This window comes from Aphelocoma coerulescens, chromosome 3 (genome assembly GCF_041296385.1).
Source record: "Aphelocoma coerulescens isolate FSJ_1873_10779 chromosome 3, UR_Acoe_1.0, whole genome shotgun sequence".
Lineage (NCBI taxonomy): Eukaryota > Metazoa > Chordata > Aves > Passeriformes > Corvidae > Aphelocoma > Aphelocoma coerulescens.
The window spans coordinates 22122633-22138028 of NC_091016.1; the positions used below are offsets into that span (position 1 = coordinate 22122633).

Below are 15396 nucleotides of genomic sequence, written 5' to 3' on the forward strand. Positions count from 1 at the left end.
GATTTTCAATCAGATCCTAATTTCTGACTTAAGATGAACATTATCCTTAATCTAAAGTGTCAGTAGTTAAATACATTTCACTTTTAAAAGATTTATGAACAAAGCCTCTTTCGTTGCTTGGTACTTTAATAAAGATACAAGATGAAACTGCTCTAAAATGCAACTGTAGAAAAGTAAAGGAGAAGAAGATTTCAAAACATGGCAGGCAAACTTCCAGGCAGAAAACTGTACAGATGAAGACTTGTATATATGGAACCAGTTCCATATATATTCCTTTACCAATTTTCTACCAAGCCTATCATGAAAACAAAACCTTGATTATGAAGCACTGCCTGTGCAAGAAACAATCAAGAGACTGAGAAAGAGACTTTTTAAACCTATGCCTGTATAAATAAGTCAGGACTTGCACACCTGTGAGCCCTGCCTCCATTTGTCTCACTAAGTTAATCCCTGGAATCACAAGTAATGCCTAAAAGTTGCAGCAATCAGGGAATTGCACATGAGGCACACAACACAATTAGACACTTATTGCATCCCCTGTAACCACTGACCCCCGCAGAAGATGCTTTGAATTTTTGTTTTAAGTGGACAAAGATGAAGAAATCCAAAGTGCAGTTTGAAAGTTCATCCTGAAAGTCCCTCTCCAGTCCACGGAAGCAGAGCCAGCTCTCTTCTGTCTCTTCTCCTGCACCCTGCTTTATTCCCCAAAAGCCCAACTTCAGGACATAAACCATCAGATTTATTGTGGCACAGTTCTTGTGTTGGTGATCTACTAAATAAATGCACAACACATAAATGCATGGCAATAAAAAGTTTTCTCATCAATTCAATAAAACCAGTGAATTTATTAATCTGTTGCAAGGATTCCATCATTTAGTCTAGTTGCATTAGATGGCTCTTGTTTCCATGAGTAGTTGACAAAGGAGCTTTCTATGTCATGCTGATATATAAAAGCTGATCTTCAACAACAATATTAAATGTTAAAAACAATAGCAACTATATTGCCCTACATTTACGGCCAAATTTGCATTCTCCTGTAATAAGACAAGAAAAATAATATTGAAGCCTCAGTTCTGACCCAGTGTTCACAGAGCTGAGACAAGGTTCAGCCCCAGCAGTGTCAGTGGGTCTCTGCTGGTTTGTATAAGCAAAGATTTGTCCAACTTAGGCACACATGCACACACAAAAACAATCTTAGAGGCCAAATGTGGCCCCGTTTAATATTTCCAGTGTTTGCTGCTCTGCAATTTCACTTTCCATTTGCTTAAAGAATTAAGTCATTCCAACCATACAAAGGGAAATGCTTACTCCTTGATATTTACTGCTAGCAGGTATTTTGGCATAGTCAAATATCACTGCTGTTGATTTAGATCAAGCAAGGAAAAATCCTCATGGAAGGAACAACCCCCTCCAACAAGCAGCAGAAATCTAGTTGGAAAAACTAACAGTTGTGGATTATGCATGGTGTTCCCATCCTGGGATTCACATTGCAATGTAAAGAGTGGGGTTACAGTGCTGTAGTAATTTTTGCATACTTTTTCCACAATAAATGTGTTACCATGGATAAGGAACAGACCAAGCTCTTCCAAATCTAAACGATTTAAAATGTCCTAAACTAGACCTTATCTGACCAAAGTTTCTCAATAATCATGGTTATCCTAAGGTATCTTCTCACACACACAGCCACTCAGGGGCACTTTGAGGAGCTACTCCCACTTTAGAAAAAACTGTCTAAACTCTAAATCCACTATGGAAATGTAACAACCAGTCTGGAAAACCTTTGGATAGGCCCATGAATTTTGATTTTTTTATTCTTCCTTATATATTCCAGATATTTTGGACATTCCCAAAATTTTGTAGGCCAATACATCCATCCACTAACCAGAATTATTCTTTGTAGTTGATCTAAGGAGGCTTCTGGTCCTGAAACAACTGAGAAAACAGAGACTGATACAAACAAAGAAGATGTAGTTTTTTTTCCTCTGCTTCTTATGTACATAATTGGTAACCCTGACTCAGGTTTGGAACCAAAATTTGCATATGATTCTAGTCCAAAGTGTATCCAAAGAAATTCATTTGGATACAAAACTAACAATTGACATGTAAACTGAAGTGGAAAGATCAGCAAAATTTGTTTACAATTTGAGAACTAATTCAGATCTTACGTTGGATAACATTCGAAGATAACAGACTCAGTTCTGATTATGTCTTCTACACCCCAATTTCATGGTTACCAAACTGACCCTGGATTAAAGAATTGTTCATAGCACTTGTAATTATAATTCTTGTTTATATATATACTATTGTTAGATGTATGCTGCTGTTAGACATATGTTATTACTAGATGCTTAGAATATTTAGAATAGAGTCTCCACAAGGTAGAGGCCTTGTCAAGCCTCTAAAGGGAGGAATGATGCCTTAGGTTTTAACTTCCATATTTTTCAAACCCTGTACTGCCTAGTGTGTAACTCTGAAGTCTCCTGTAGCCTGTTAACTCCTGCTCTCTCGTGCTAGGTAGACATAACAAAGCCTCTCCAGGCCTGCTCTCCAGGGACACTCAGACCATCCTAGGCCCAAAAGTATAAACCAAAAGCCTCTAAAGTGGGGGCAAGCTTGGGGAAACAACATCATTAACTGAAGCTTTAATTGGAGAATTAACCCTGATATGCAAATGAACCAAACCTATAAAAGTGTGAAGAACTCGTGACCTGTTGTCCATCTTGGGTCCATTTTGAGAGTAGCCTCTGGCCCCCAGGGTGTACCTTTGAAGGCCTTTCAAATAAATACCTACCTTTATTCCCTTATTCTTGTCCAGTCTCTGTTTTTAGGTGGCCTCTCAAGGCATCAACATAAGCAAATTCCTTAACATATTTGGAAAAGCTATGAGAGCTTTATGTGGTAATATTGTCATTATTTTTAGCACCTAAAGATCTCAAATTTTGTCTCCCATGAAAACATAATTTTCTAAAGATGAAGCAGGCACGCAGCAGTGACATTACAGCATCCTGTGGCTGGAGTTCCCCCTCTCCAGTACCTTTTACATGAAGAAGAATCTTTTGTAGCTTTAAATCTCTGACCACTTAATGTCTTCTAGTTCTTACACTGGAAGAGGCACAAGCAACCACATTCCATCCTGTCCTTGGCAATCCTGATTTTTATAAACTTCTGGGACTTCTGCCTCAGTTCTCTCTTGTCCAAGCAACACTCTCAGCCTACTGGATCAATCCTTGTTCAAAAACAATTCCCCATCTGATCATCCCAACTGCGCCTCACAGAAACTCCTTAAAATCAGCTCACCAATATACTGGATCTGGAACTGCCTTTAAATATCCCCCACCAGCTGATTCTTCCCTTCCTTCCTAACCTATTTCCCTGCAGTGCTCAAAAGGGAACCAAAGGAAGACAAATATATTGCCAATATTCTACAACAGTTTGACAGAGCAATTTTCAGCTCTCTATAGCTCCTAGATAACGCTACACACTATCAGCTTTCTGAAACCTAATCACTTTTCAATTACCAAAAAAAAAAAAAAAAAAAAAAAGAGAGAGACAGAGAATGAGAGAGAGCAATTAAGGTTGAAGCCAACTAGCCTAATTTGCTCAATTTCACAAACTCCTAAGGAAAAAAAAAGCGGGTTTGTGCACGTTTTGACAACCCAGCTCTCCGATTTGCAATATTTGCATTCCTGGAGTCGGCCAATTCAGAGCAGTACTCAATTTTCACTAAGTGTTTTAAGAAAGTAAGGATCCACATTTTTTTAACTCTGAAAGCTGCTTTGGGACATGCAGCCTTCCTATAAACAACCACTTTCACTTCTCCCTGGGTATTCAAAACCGGTTTCTACTGTGCTTGCTTCACAGAAAGGCAGAAAGCAAAGACTGCTTGAAGAAACCTATCTTTTCTAAAATGCTTGTTTTCAAATTCACATTATGGTCAATTATGCATTACTTCAACCTTCTCTCATACTAACCTAAAGTCCCGTGAACAGTGTTGCAGGTTCTTCAGGTGCAGCAAAGGACTGTATTAGCTAAAGCTGACAGCAACATCCAGCACAGACATCTTCATTGATTTGTACACGGCCCACTTCCTTTGCATTTTAGTACGCCGGCTTTCTTACCAGACTGGGGGTTTTAGTGCCTCATTTTGTCTGTTGTTATTCAGAGTTTGCTTATTTGTTGGGAGGGGAGGTTAAAAACACCGTAAAAGCTTCAAATCATCAAATCTTTAGCTATGTGTACTCCATCTCAGATTTTTGCCAATTAGATATTGCTGGGCTTTCCATGTTGAAATAAAATTCTCTTAATGTTCTTTCAGACCTACCTATCACTCTATTTTTGAAACTAGCTTTATTTCTTTGTTTACTTCCAACACATTACTGAATTCCAATGAAAATCCCTAGGGCATTTCACATTTACTCAAAGTCAGTTCTCCTGAAGGCAAAATGCACTCTTGTGCTGCTCCTCAAAAATGTGCTTGCATGACACTGCCGAATATAATGACATCTGAAGCTGAAAACCCCAGACAGCCACAGCTTCAGCGCTGTCTGTCACAGTGGGCTCATTTACTGAGGGTAGGGCAAAAATAGATCATGTCACGCCAACACATTGCATATGAAAGACACCTCCACGCTTAAAAAAAGCAGCCCTTCCAAAATTTTACACCACCCTCATTAAATTAAAATCTCCAAGCAGCTCGAAGCCTTTCTTGCAAGCCTTATCCATAAGCCAATTTCCTGATCTCTTCTGAACCCGCTCCAGAGCATTGTGGAAAGCACCACTGAGTACCTGCAGTTATTGTCTCCACCACGACTTTGCTGCATCAGCCAAAATATTTTAAATGCTCCTTGGTCACCTAATATCTCCTTTGTCTAAACATATTACCCTCCCCCTGCAGGAGACAGAATAGTCATTTAATAAATTCTGAACCTTGCTGCTTTCAGATATGTCTGTTTGCAGCTTATTTCCTGCGGATTTTTTTTCTTCCCCCCAAAGGCCTTGGAATTAATTCAAAATCAGATATCTTGGAGAAGTACTTTATCAATTTCTGTGTTATCTTATATGCAAGTGCATAAAACATTGATTTTTAATCTCTTTCTTCTGTACTGTGTGTTAGACTTTCTCCCCTGAAGAACAAAACTGGTAGTGCTCAAAGTCCTAAATCATGGACTGGTTTTAAATGAAAAGAATCATGAAAATCAGGGCATAATTACATGCCAGAAGAGAAGCAGTACACACCTGTTCAATGAAACCCACACACTTAGCTTTGATCACACTTCTCACTTTTAATTCTGCTAAAATAGGCTGCTGCTGGTGCTTTTATCCAGACCACCAGAAGCACAGAGACCAACCTGGGCTCCAGCTTCACATCCAAACTTCCACAGAGTTACAGTTTTTTTCCTACAAATATTTACTTCAAGGCTGCTCTAGTTTCTATTCATGACCATACACGGTTGTCAAACACTAATTATCCTCATTAGGCTATACCCAGACACCTCATTTCCAGCTGTATGGCTGCTCCCTTCATGTTTTTTTGGAACTGCAGGGTTTCAGGGTTGCTTGGGAAGGCACATATTCAAGTCAGAAAGCTTGACAGGCAGAAGTAAGATGTTTCCACAATTGTTACCATCCTGTGGTATTTTCCCCTGCCCTTCTGGTTAAAGCTACCTCCATCTTACAAAGCACTCAAAATACTTACTACATGTCCATACTGAAACTACAGCCCAAGTAATTGTCTTCCTCTCACTTGTCTTTCTTTGCACTTCTTCAGTAAATTACAACTTCATTCACTATTTTCATTTTCACCTCTCTCCAGATACATACAAGCACTAAACCCACTTCTGATTTTTTTCAAAGAACATTTCTTTGAGAAACAGAATCATAGAATCATCCACAGCACTGCCATGGAGCATATGCATTATGTAAATTTTGAAGTATTCCTGCACCTAGAAATAATTCTATGAACTGAAGAGCGGTCTGGAAGCAACAGAGATCATATGTAATGTGGGGAAGAAAATCCACTGATTTTTTTTCTCTTCAAACCAGATCTACAGAAAGTGCCAGTACATTCAAACTGAAATCTGTAGAGACATGAACATACTCGCCACCTGAGGCTTCAATTTTCTGTTCATACACCAGTAAGCATGCATTTCCAAGACAGAATATGCAATACTTATATCTGCAATTTCCATGTCCTTTCACATTTTTTTTAAAAAAATAGGGCTTTATATAATGGTCTGGACTAAAGGAATCACAAGGCTGATGTCAATACAAACCCTTCTAGTCTTTACTCCAAGAACACAACTGCAAACAAGTGAACTGTATCCAAATAAACGACAAGTCCCAGCACAGGGAACTCTGGATGGCATTGTTTACTATTAGACTGCACCAGGCTGCAGAAACTTGCTTAATGGCCACTGTTTGAGCTAGCAAACTATGAAGAAATAGGGGTGCTTTAGTGCTTCTAGCACTTTTAACTGTTTGTGGGATTATCCAATAAATTGTTTTTGAAAGTTCTTTCCATCTCAAAATCATTGGGAGATGTTTTCATGCACACACCAAAAGAAGAGGAACAAAACTCCCATGTGATGCTTGACATGTAGCTAAGCACCGCTCAGGATCTGTCACTCATGCCTGATTAGAGTATGGATCAATGTTTGCTGTGGGAAGGCTTCTCATCCCCACCCTTCCCATCAGCCCTGGAACTGGGCTTGGCAGCTATGCTACTCTTCCCCAGTTTGCTCACTTCCAGTGCCAGCACTGAATCCTTTTTGTACTGATCTGAAAGGCAGCCTCTCCAGGGTGTTAAGCCCCAGCTCCCTCAGCAAGTTTAAGGGGAAGGTAATTAGAGTCACTCTGGGCCACGCACAGGAGAAACAACAAAATTCTCAGGAGGCTGAATAACTTTTATTTGCAAACTTCAGAACGTTAAAGTAGAATGGGGTACTTGGCAAATTTTAAAACAACACAGGCAAAGTAAAGCACTTCTCAAAGCACTGACTTAGCAAACTTTAACCCATCCGGATAAAGCAAGGCACTTCACAAACTTTGATAAGACAAACTTAAACTTACCCAACTTGAAGTCATGCTGATAAAAAAAGGCACTTACCAAGGCATTGACTGGAATTATTTAGTCTGGCTCACTATAGATTTTGAGAAGAAGTCAGGAGAAGGAAGAGAGAGAGAAAAAAAAGCAGAGAAAAGGATCGTCACTGCTTTTGTGTCCAGCATGATCCCAGCTGGACCCAAAATCCAAGGCAGTCCTGAATCCCTTTAACCACAAGCTCTATTGAGAAAGCAGTTGAACTAAACAGCACCACAGAAACAGGCCTTACACTGTGCCTGCAGATGCAACAGACAGAATGAATCCAATAGCAGAACTGGTACCTCTTCAATGTCATCGCTTTTGTAATTTTAATCAAGTGAAAGGCTTAAAATTTGCTTTGCCTTGTAGCTGGTAAAAAGCAATCTCCTTCCTTCTCAAAACCTGGTGTTTTAGGTCTCTGGCCATTGGACCAAGGATATCAGGAGTGCTCATTACAAAGTGCATTGCTAGCCCAGATTTCATTTCAAGATAACACCCCCTTCTTTCACAGTTCTCCCATAGCTGTGGATCATTTCTGACATCACTTCAAAGGGACAGAGTTTGCCACAACAAAACCCTCCGTGAAATGTTACACCTCAAGGAAGAGAGTCAGGCCAGCAAAGGCATTACAGCTTTTCAGAGAGTCAAACCAAACTCTTCAGATATTTGGTGCCACCACAGCCATAGACAGAGAAGTCGATCCACAGCAAAAACACCTCTGAAATGCAGCAAAAAAAATTTAAAAGCCGTCCAGAGCTAAAAAATGCTTCCCTGACCTATCCACATGAGATTGCCTCCCCTCTAGTTATTAACAATGGTCCATCACACAAGCTTAAATTCAGACACAGATGAAAAAGGCAACTCTTCTGGAAGCTGAAACTCTGCTGAAATGAAACCACCTACAAAATGAAGCTTAGAACTTTCCTTCTTAACACAGAGATGGTGCCTCATTCACTGACCATTATAGTGGGACCAATTAAAACTTTTTTAACACATTGCAGGCTGGATTTTAAGCTCAAAGTCTTTCCCAAGCCTTTTAAAACACATTTCAGAGCCCTCCAACAGCCTGCAAGGGAAAAAGACATAATAAAAAAATAGCACTTTCAGACAGGCTGGGATTTTTTAACATGTTTGACTGCAGGGTCTTCACCTTTGGAAACAAAATTACCCGGGTAATTAAAAAAAATAGTTGAAAGGAAAATATATATTCTAAGTGGAACAGGATTTAATTGATAGTTTACTGTAGTGTACCCAACAGACCATATCCAGAAGGAGTTACTGAGGTGAAAGTCAAGACTTCTCAGGAAGGAGCCTTCTAGTTGATCAAAACTAAAAAACACCGTTTGCTCGTTTTCATTTAACAGCTTATCTGTGATCAGTCCAGAGGGAGCATCCAGAAGAATAAATATTCTATAGCACTATATATGAAAGTGGGTAACCCAGGGAAGTGGGTGAGATCTTAAAGGTCTTTTCCAACCCCAGTGATTCTATGAAAAGCACATGGTCTATATTTCTCCATAGTCAGTATCACATCTGATATTTATTGGCTCATTAAATGCATGCTTTGCATTGAGACACTAAGTCTGATTTCACATTCAGCCTTATGAGGACATCCAGAAAATATAGCACATTTTCTGCTGCTCAAAGCAGTCTCTCAGGAAGCCTTAACAGCAGTGTCCATGTAGTCTTTGGCAAAGACTGCATCAGGGAAACTTTAATGGCTCAGAATCACTGTTTGGTTGCTGCTAGAGCTGCTGTAAATGAGGAAAACAAATTTAGAAGGATTAAATTACCTCTTTTAGGCCCCAAAAGTTGGTGACTTATTTGCTGCAAACTATGTTTCCTGACAAAATGATGTTGCAAAATGCCCTAGTTATGACAACCTGCAGCCCAGGCTTGCCACACAATTATAGCCAGGTGTACAGGAAATCTTTTGTCACAGCCCTACACAGAATTTCTGCTTTCTCCCAGTGCTTTCTGACTGATCTCATCGGGAGGCTGGGGTTTGAAACTCTGGCTGGTTCACAGCAAAGCCAGTGTATGAGTTCTGAACACCAAGGCCTAAAGTAATGTGGTCCTTCCGCCAAGGAGAAAGTAATTTTTCCTATTCAGCCCTTAGAGACAGCAAGAGTAAATTAGGATGACACTGAATGGGAGTTCAATCTGCCTCTCCCTATTTCTTAACATTTCCATGCTGGGAGTCACATTCTGGATTGTGGTTACAAACCTGTTCCCATGAAATTTTGATTTCACTTAGCCAATAGCTCAGAAAAGTTTGGTTTTTTTGGAGAAGCTTTGCCCAAGACCCAGAGAGGCTCCAGCTGGAGATCCTTGATGTTACCAGTCACAAGCACAAACACCAAGCAGGACACAACTGCTAATTTTAACCATTTGGGCACTGCTCAACAAGTGCACTGAGACCAGGCTGAAGCCTCCCATCTGGCTGTGGTGGATCCTGTCTGCCTGACTGTTGCCTTCTTCCAAGCACACCTCATTTTTAACATAGAAAACCTCTAATTCTGAAGACACACGCACAAAAAAATCCCCAAACTTGCAATTTATGGATCAATACCTACTTGTCTCCCTGGGAAATTTATGTCATTATAAAGTATAGCTGGTGCCTATTGTCAAGAATGACAGAAACCCAGATATTATTCTAGCCAGCATAAGCAAATGTAGATTTTCCAGACTGTTGCCTGAAGAAATTTTGGAACAACCACTATATCCATCATAAACATCAACACATCCAGTCACTGCCACTGGAGATGATAATTAAGAGCTAACTATATGAGGAAGCATCCAGCTCTTTATTTACTCCATAATTTAAAATGTTACAGCTAAGATCATCATTATCTAATTTCCAAACAAGAAGACTCGCTCAAGCTGACTGACTCTGTGCAGAAAATTAGCCTGAGGTTTATCTTTGTCACCACAGCCCTCACAAGACAACTATAGTAGTTAGCTCCTGCCAGCTGATATTACATGAAAATGTGGGGCAACAGATCCTGTAAACAGCCATTTGTGCTGTTTAACAGTGTAAGAAGGGCTCTCACCAGAACAGCTGCCCTAGAGATTAAATAAAATGGGAGAGAAGTGGCTCAGTTTAGGACAAAAGGATATTATGTTCGAAGTGCTGATATTTCACCAAATAGTCACAGCATTGCAGGGATGAGGGAAAGCCAGCAGATCTGCGTTCACTGTTTGAAAAATGGCAGCACAAGATACACACAGAAAAGAGGTACATGTAATTCATGAAAACAGCTCTTTGTGTTGGTAAAAAACTGATTGTAAAAACATGAATGAAGGTCAATATCAAATAGCTTGATATTTCAGTGTCTGCAAAGTGACAAAGCACAGAAAAAACAACCTGCACAAAGTGATCAGCCCCCTGGCTTAGAGAGGCTGGTGCTCTCCACAGCAGGGTTCTGCACTATTCCCATTTCACTTCTCCCTGCATCCAGAAATAACCTCAGAAAGAAGATCCAGCCAGCAAGGTCTTTCCAGTCTTGCTCTGAGAAAGAAAGCCAGAGAATCTGTTTCCACCTCTGGGTCAATTACAGATGCCTTAAAGGCTTTTGTTCTAATTCTACCCCTGTGTCAGAGGCCTGTGTGCTCCTGTGCCACAGCATAGCTTGAATACACAGAGAGATCTGCTTCAAGCCTTGCATTTGCTCCCTTCAAAAAGCTAAGACAACTGTGCTACCTTAGCTGCTCTTCTAGTCTGCTCACAAGGGCCTAAAAAGCCACAGGAAATTTGACTGATGTGACATCATCTCCTTAAAACACTTTCCTTGGTAATCCAACAGCGATCCTAAATGTTTACCTCATCCAGCCATAAACTACTGTCATCGTTATTTCATGAACTGAAAAAAATGAATCCATAGATAAAATATAATCCCTCTAGATCAGGTTCTTCTCCATATAATATGAAGGACTGGAGAAGGATGAACAATTCCAACTATTACTGCTGTGTTTGATAGCAGACATTAATCATTTCAGTATATATTAAGAAATGCTGCACTGCCATATTATCAAAGAAATATGTCACCTCTCTGTACAACCTACTTCAACCCTAAGGGCTTGCTCAGCTGACCTGGAAAAGCTAAAATTGTGTATCCAAGGCAGTAGGACTTGAAAACCTGAATTGGAATAGAAATATCACTGATAACTTGAAGCTTATCTAGAAAAAGCTTTAATTTGTTTATTTAAAACTATTTTTTTTTTTAGTTCAGGGTTAATATCCACTCTTCATACTGAGAGAAGTCTTTGATTTCAGAAGTCTCTGCTGTGACCTGACAAAGGTCCTGCACCAGTCAGTACTGAAGAGATCCCCTTGATGTCCCAGTCTACATCCAGCATAGCCCCAATACAGAGGTACCGATGATGCCTACGTTTTCTCAGATTTAGCCAAGAGGGGACATTTGCCATGAACATTTGCAATTTTTCTTTTTTTAAACAGGCTGCACAACTCCTTTGCAAGTGAAGTTCTGTTGGTTGGCCTAAAACTCCCTCTGTTCATGGGACTGGCGCTTTGCAGGGACCCCACGAGAGGGGCAGAGGAAACACTGGCCTGTGTGTCCCTCATACAGTGTGAGGACAAGTGGATCTCAACACTAGGTTTAAAATGCTGACTAACAGCCAAGTCTGGGTGAATTTTGACAGCACATCAAGCTCATCGGCAGAGCGCAGCAATCCACCCCCACAACCTGTCCTCAAAACCGCGCTCCTAACAGGGCAGCACCGCCCAGATAAATTGAACCTCACTCAAGATCAGTTCCGCCAGCTCATCTTGCAGGAGCAGCACTCAATTTGCTCAGTAAACACTCAGCAGTAAGTTCAGTACAGTCAGCTTTAAGGTTGCCTTATATTTCACATTGCAAATACCGTGGCACTTCATCAACAACCCCACTGCTCACACAGACAGAGCTTTCATGTTAGCGGTGTCCTGTTGATACTTCTCAAACTCCATTTTAGCATTTGGTAGGATACATTAAAGGGAAGTAAAAGCAAGTTCTTGAAACAAATTCTAGTCAAAGTCAGCTTCCTTAGCCACCTGCCACTTCCAGGATAAATTAGTTCCTGCAGGGATTACCACCAGCACGAGCACCAGGCATCCGCCCACACGGCATATTCAGCTCTTACACTTTTAATTCATTAGTCCCTTCAGCTGGGTTAGAGGTTTCTACAACCTCTCTCGGGGCAAACAAGAAAGCTTAGATGACTTCCTAACCTCTTCTAAAATCTTTAACAAGGCTTTTAAAAATGCAACAGTCATCTCTTAACAAAAGGGATTAGAAATTTTTTCTTGTACTGAAATAACACTCAAACCAGAGCTCACAATATCTCTGAAAAGCTCTTCAAGCAGCAGTGGTAATGTATGCTAAACCTCAGGATTGTAAACCATTTAGATCATTAGATTATTTTAAATTACCCTCAAAAAGTTACAATGACGCTTGGAAAAAAAATTTCCAGTGAATGGAAATCATTAACCGTGCCTGAAATGTCTTAATCTTAAATTATTTCTACTTCAATGTGGTGTTCCTACTGACATGTTATTAATTATTATTGCCAGCGTGTATTCTCAGTTTCTACAGTAAAAACTTTCATTTCTTAATTAGTCTCTCAGCAAAAGAGCATTCCTTAATAAAAGTTAGGCTTTTGATACTTATCACACTCAATTTAAGACACTAAATCAGCTTTTTCTCTACACCAAATACTTCAAATGAGGCAAAAATATTTCCAGAAAATAGAAGTATCACACTTTGATGAAAATAAGATTTCAAACAGGAAGTTCTTAAATGGTGCAGCTACCAAAATCATAAGAATGGATAAATTTCATTAGACCCAAAAATCTGGTCATTCAACCCATTATCTACCTCTAACCATTGCTGGAGAAAGACGAACAGCAGAAAAACACAAAAGTCAGAAGTAGTGCAACAAACCTTCTTTCCTAACCAGTTATTAATCCATAAGAACGTTTCCCACGTGACAATTTGATTTCTTTAATGGCTTCTAGTGCGGTCAATAATTTTAGCAGTCTCCTCCCCTGCTTCACCAGCTACTTTGGTTTTTTGTTCCAGAGAAAGCCAGGACATTTCTAAGGCATTATGTCCCCTTCAAAAAAAAAAAGCCACAGTGGCACTTTTCCAATGCATCACATTCACTTGTCGCCTACTAATTTTATCCTTTGTGAAAGTTTGTTGACACATTTAGCGCAGAATCCGCCCACTCTGACCACTCCCAAGCTCCCGGGTCCCTCGGGAGCGCTGCGGGCAGCGCAGTTTTGACGCCCCCTCACAGTCCCTGGAGCTCCTCGGCAATAAAAGCCACAAACTACCCTGCACAGCCGTCTTCATAGAGTGTAGGAGGCGTAAAACACTCTTGATTTCCCTCTGGAAGCTACCTGTGTCATGCTGCACAGCACAGTCCCCATGGGCTGCCGGCGGGCGCGGGATGACATTAACTGTGTGAGGGGAGATGCACATATGGAGCGAAAACTCCAGCATCGCTTACTGATCTCTGGGGAAAACGTCGAGCTGGGGACCAGACTGTGAATCTCCTGACTCGATTTCTTCTGGCTGTTACCAAAGCCTTTGTATTTTTCCAGCCTGGAGCCTTCCTATCCCGCCATTGACAGCTTCACCTTTCCCTTAACCAGCGGGATCCTGGAGAGAGTGTGGGGTGGGATGAGGAGGAGGAAGGGCAGATTTGCTTCAAGGGTGGGAACCAAAGGCTTGATTCATCAGCCAAAAGTGTAAATAAGAACTTTTCTCACTGCCTCTGAAGATCATTTTAGCGAGAGCCTCTAGATCCAGAACCTGGAGCCAGGATTTAAAATATTTTGCCTGTTAAGCACACTGACGTCGCAGCAAGAAAATAAAAGTTTTAACTGCTACAAAGCAACAGGGCTGTGTGAAACCAAGTCAGTCACAATCTAACTTCCCAACCCTATCACAAAGGCTTACAACGACATGGAACAATCTTTGTCAGTGCCTGTTTTCTACCATTGGACCATGCAGCCTTGCTCAGAACCTCTTCCTAAAGGAATAAAAAAATCAGCTGCAGAAAGTGAGAAAACTGACAGCAGTTGTCTGATCCTCACAAAGGAATTGGACTGTGAGAAGGAAGGCTGGACAGAAAAATAAAATGCTACAACACCACAAGAAAGGAAAGCAAAATAAACAGGGAGCCCATGCAGTAAATTCCCAAAATGAGATCCTTCCAAAGCATAAACAATCCCATTGCTTTTAGCTTTTGGCAGTGTGCTGGCATTAATGCCTTTCCTGCTCAGGTCTGAGACCTAAGCAGTCTACTTTGCTTGCAGAACCTGTCCCATATGGTGGGACCAAACAAAGCACTGAGAGCTCATGGCTCTCACCCTAAAACAAAGCTTCGGTGGAGGTCAATAGAAATCTCGATGGGAAACAAATGTTCCAATGATGAGGCAGCTGCTGCAGGATCGTATCTCACAGCCAGTAACAAAGAGAAGGAAGGCAAATGCTTTCCACTTCAATTCTCTTTTTTCTGCGTGTCTTCACCTATGGGGGAGTGTATGAAAAATGTATCTGGAGCACATCAGAGCAGGAAAAATTCTATTTGCCACTAATAAATGAATTAGTTCTGAAAAGGGAGCTTAACTAAGTCAAGCTGCGTATCAGACCTTACATGCTGTTACTGAGAACATGACTACAGCAATACAAGAAAGTAATGAGTTGTCTCAATAAGGCTCAATTTGCTGCCTTTGTGAACCAACAGAAAATACACAGTGACTCAAATTCATCCCGTGGTTGTGAGCAGACCTGCGTGCTCGTATTTATGAGTACATATAAAAACCTGGAATCAGGCTGAGTTCCTCTTCATCATACTCACCTATAAATTGTGTCAGTTAAGGATCCAGAAAGTTTCAGCAGTTGCTCTGAGTCTCCACAGTTCAGCCAAGGTCAAAATAATAAAATCAATTTATGCCACTTGAAACTTGGGCTTCTCCAGTGCTTTCTGTAGCCTTCCCAGGGCTATAAAGGCAGAGAGGAGCCCTTGGAGATCAAGCAAAGATCAACAGATCTCCCCCAGCTGTTTCAGCCTTAAAAAGTTAACTGGTCTCAGCTGTAATCTGTAACTGACAGAGCTGAAAACTTCCTGTAATAAACCTTTTTTTAGTCTCTGCTGCCTCTGTCACCTCCTCCATGGTTCACAGATTAGGAAGCAATGACATACATAACTCAGCTCCATTTGTGAATGGAATGGGATTTAGGATGTGGCTATCATTTGATCTGTATCACACAGGCAGAAACAATTTTACACAGTGATAACTTGCA

General features: G+C 40.7%; 1 long non-coding RNA gene across 1 annotated transcript in view; it reads right to left on the reverse strand.

The window, feature by feature from the left end:
- Positions 1-15088, reverse strand: part of LOC138107766 (uncharacterized) — a 128330-nt gene extending 113242 nt beyond the window's left edge. The window contains exon 1 of the long non-coding RNA XR_011149695.1: positions 14951-15088. This is a non-coding gene — a long non-coding RNA (uncharacterized lncRNA). The remainder of the gene's footprint in view (positions 1-14950) is intronic.
- Between the last annotated feature and the right edge of the window lie 308 nt (positions 15089-15396).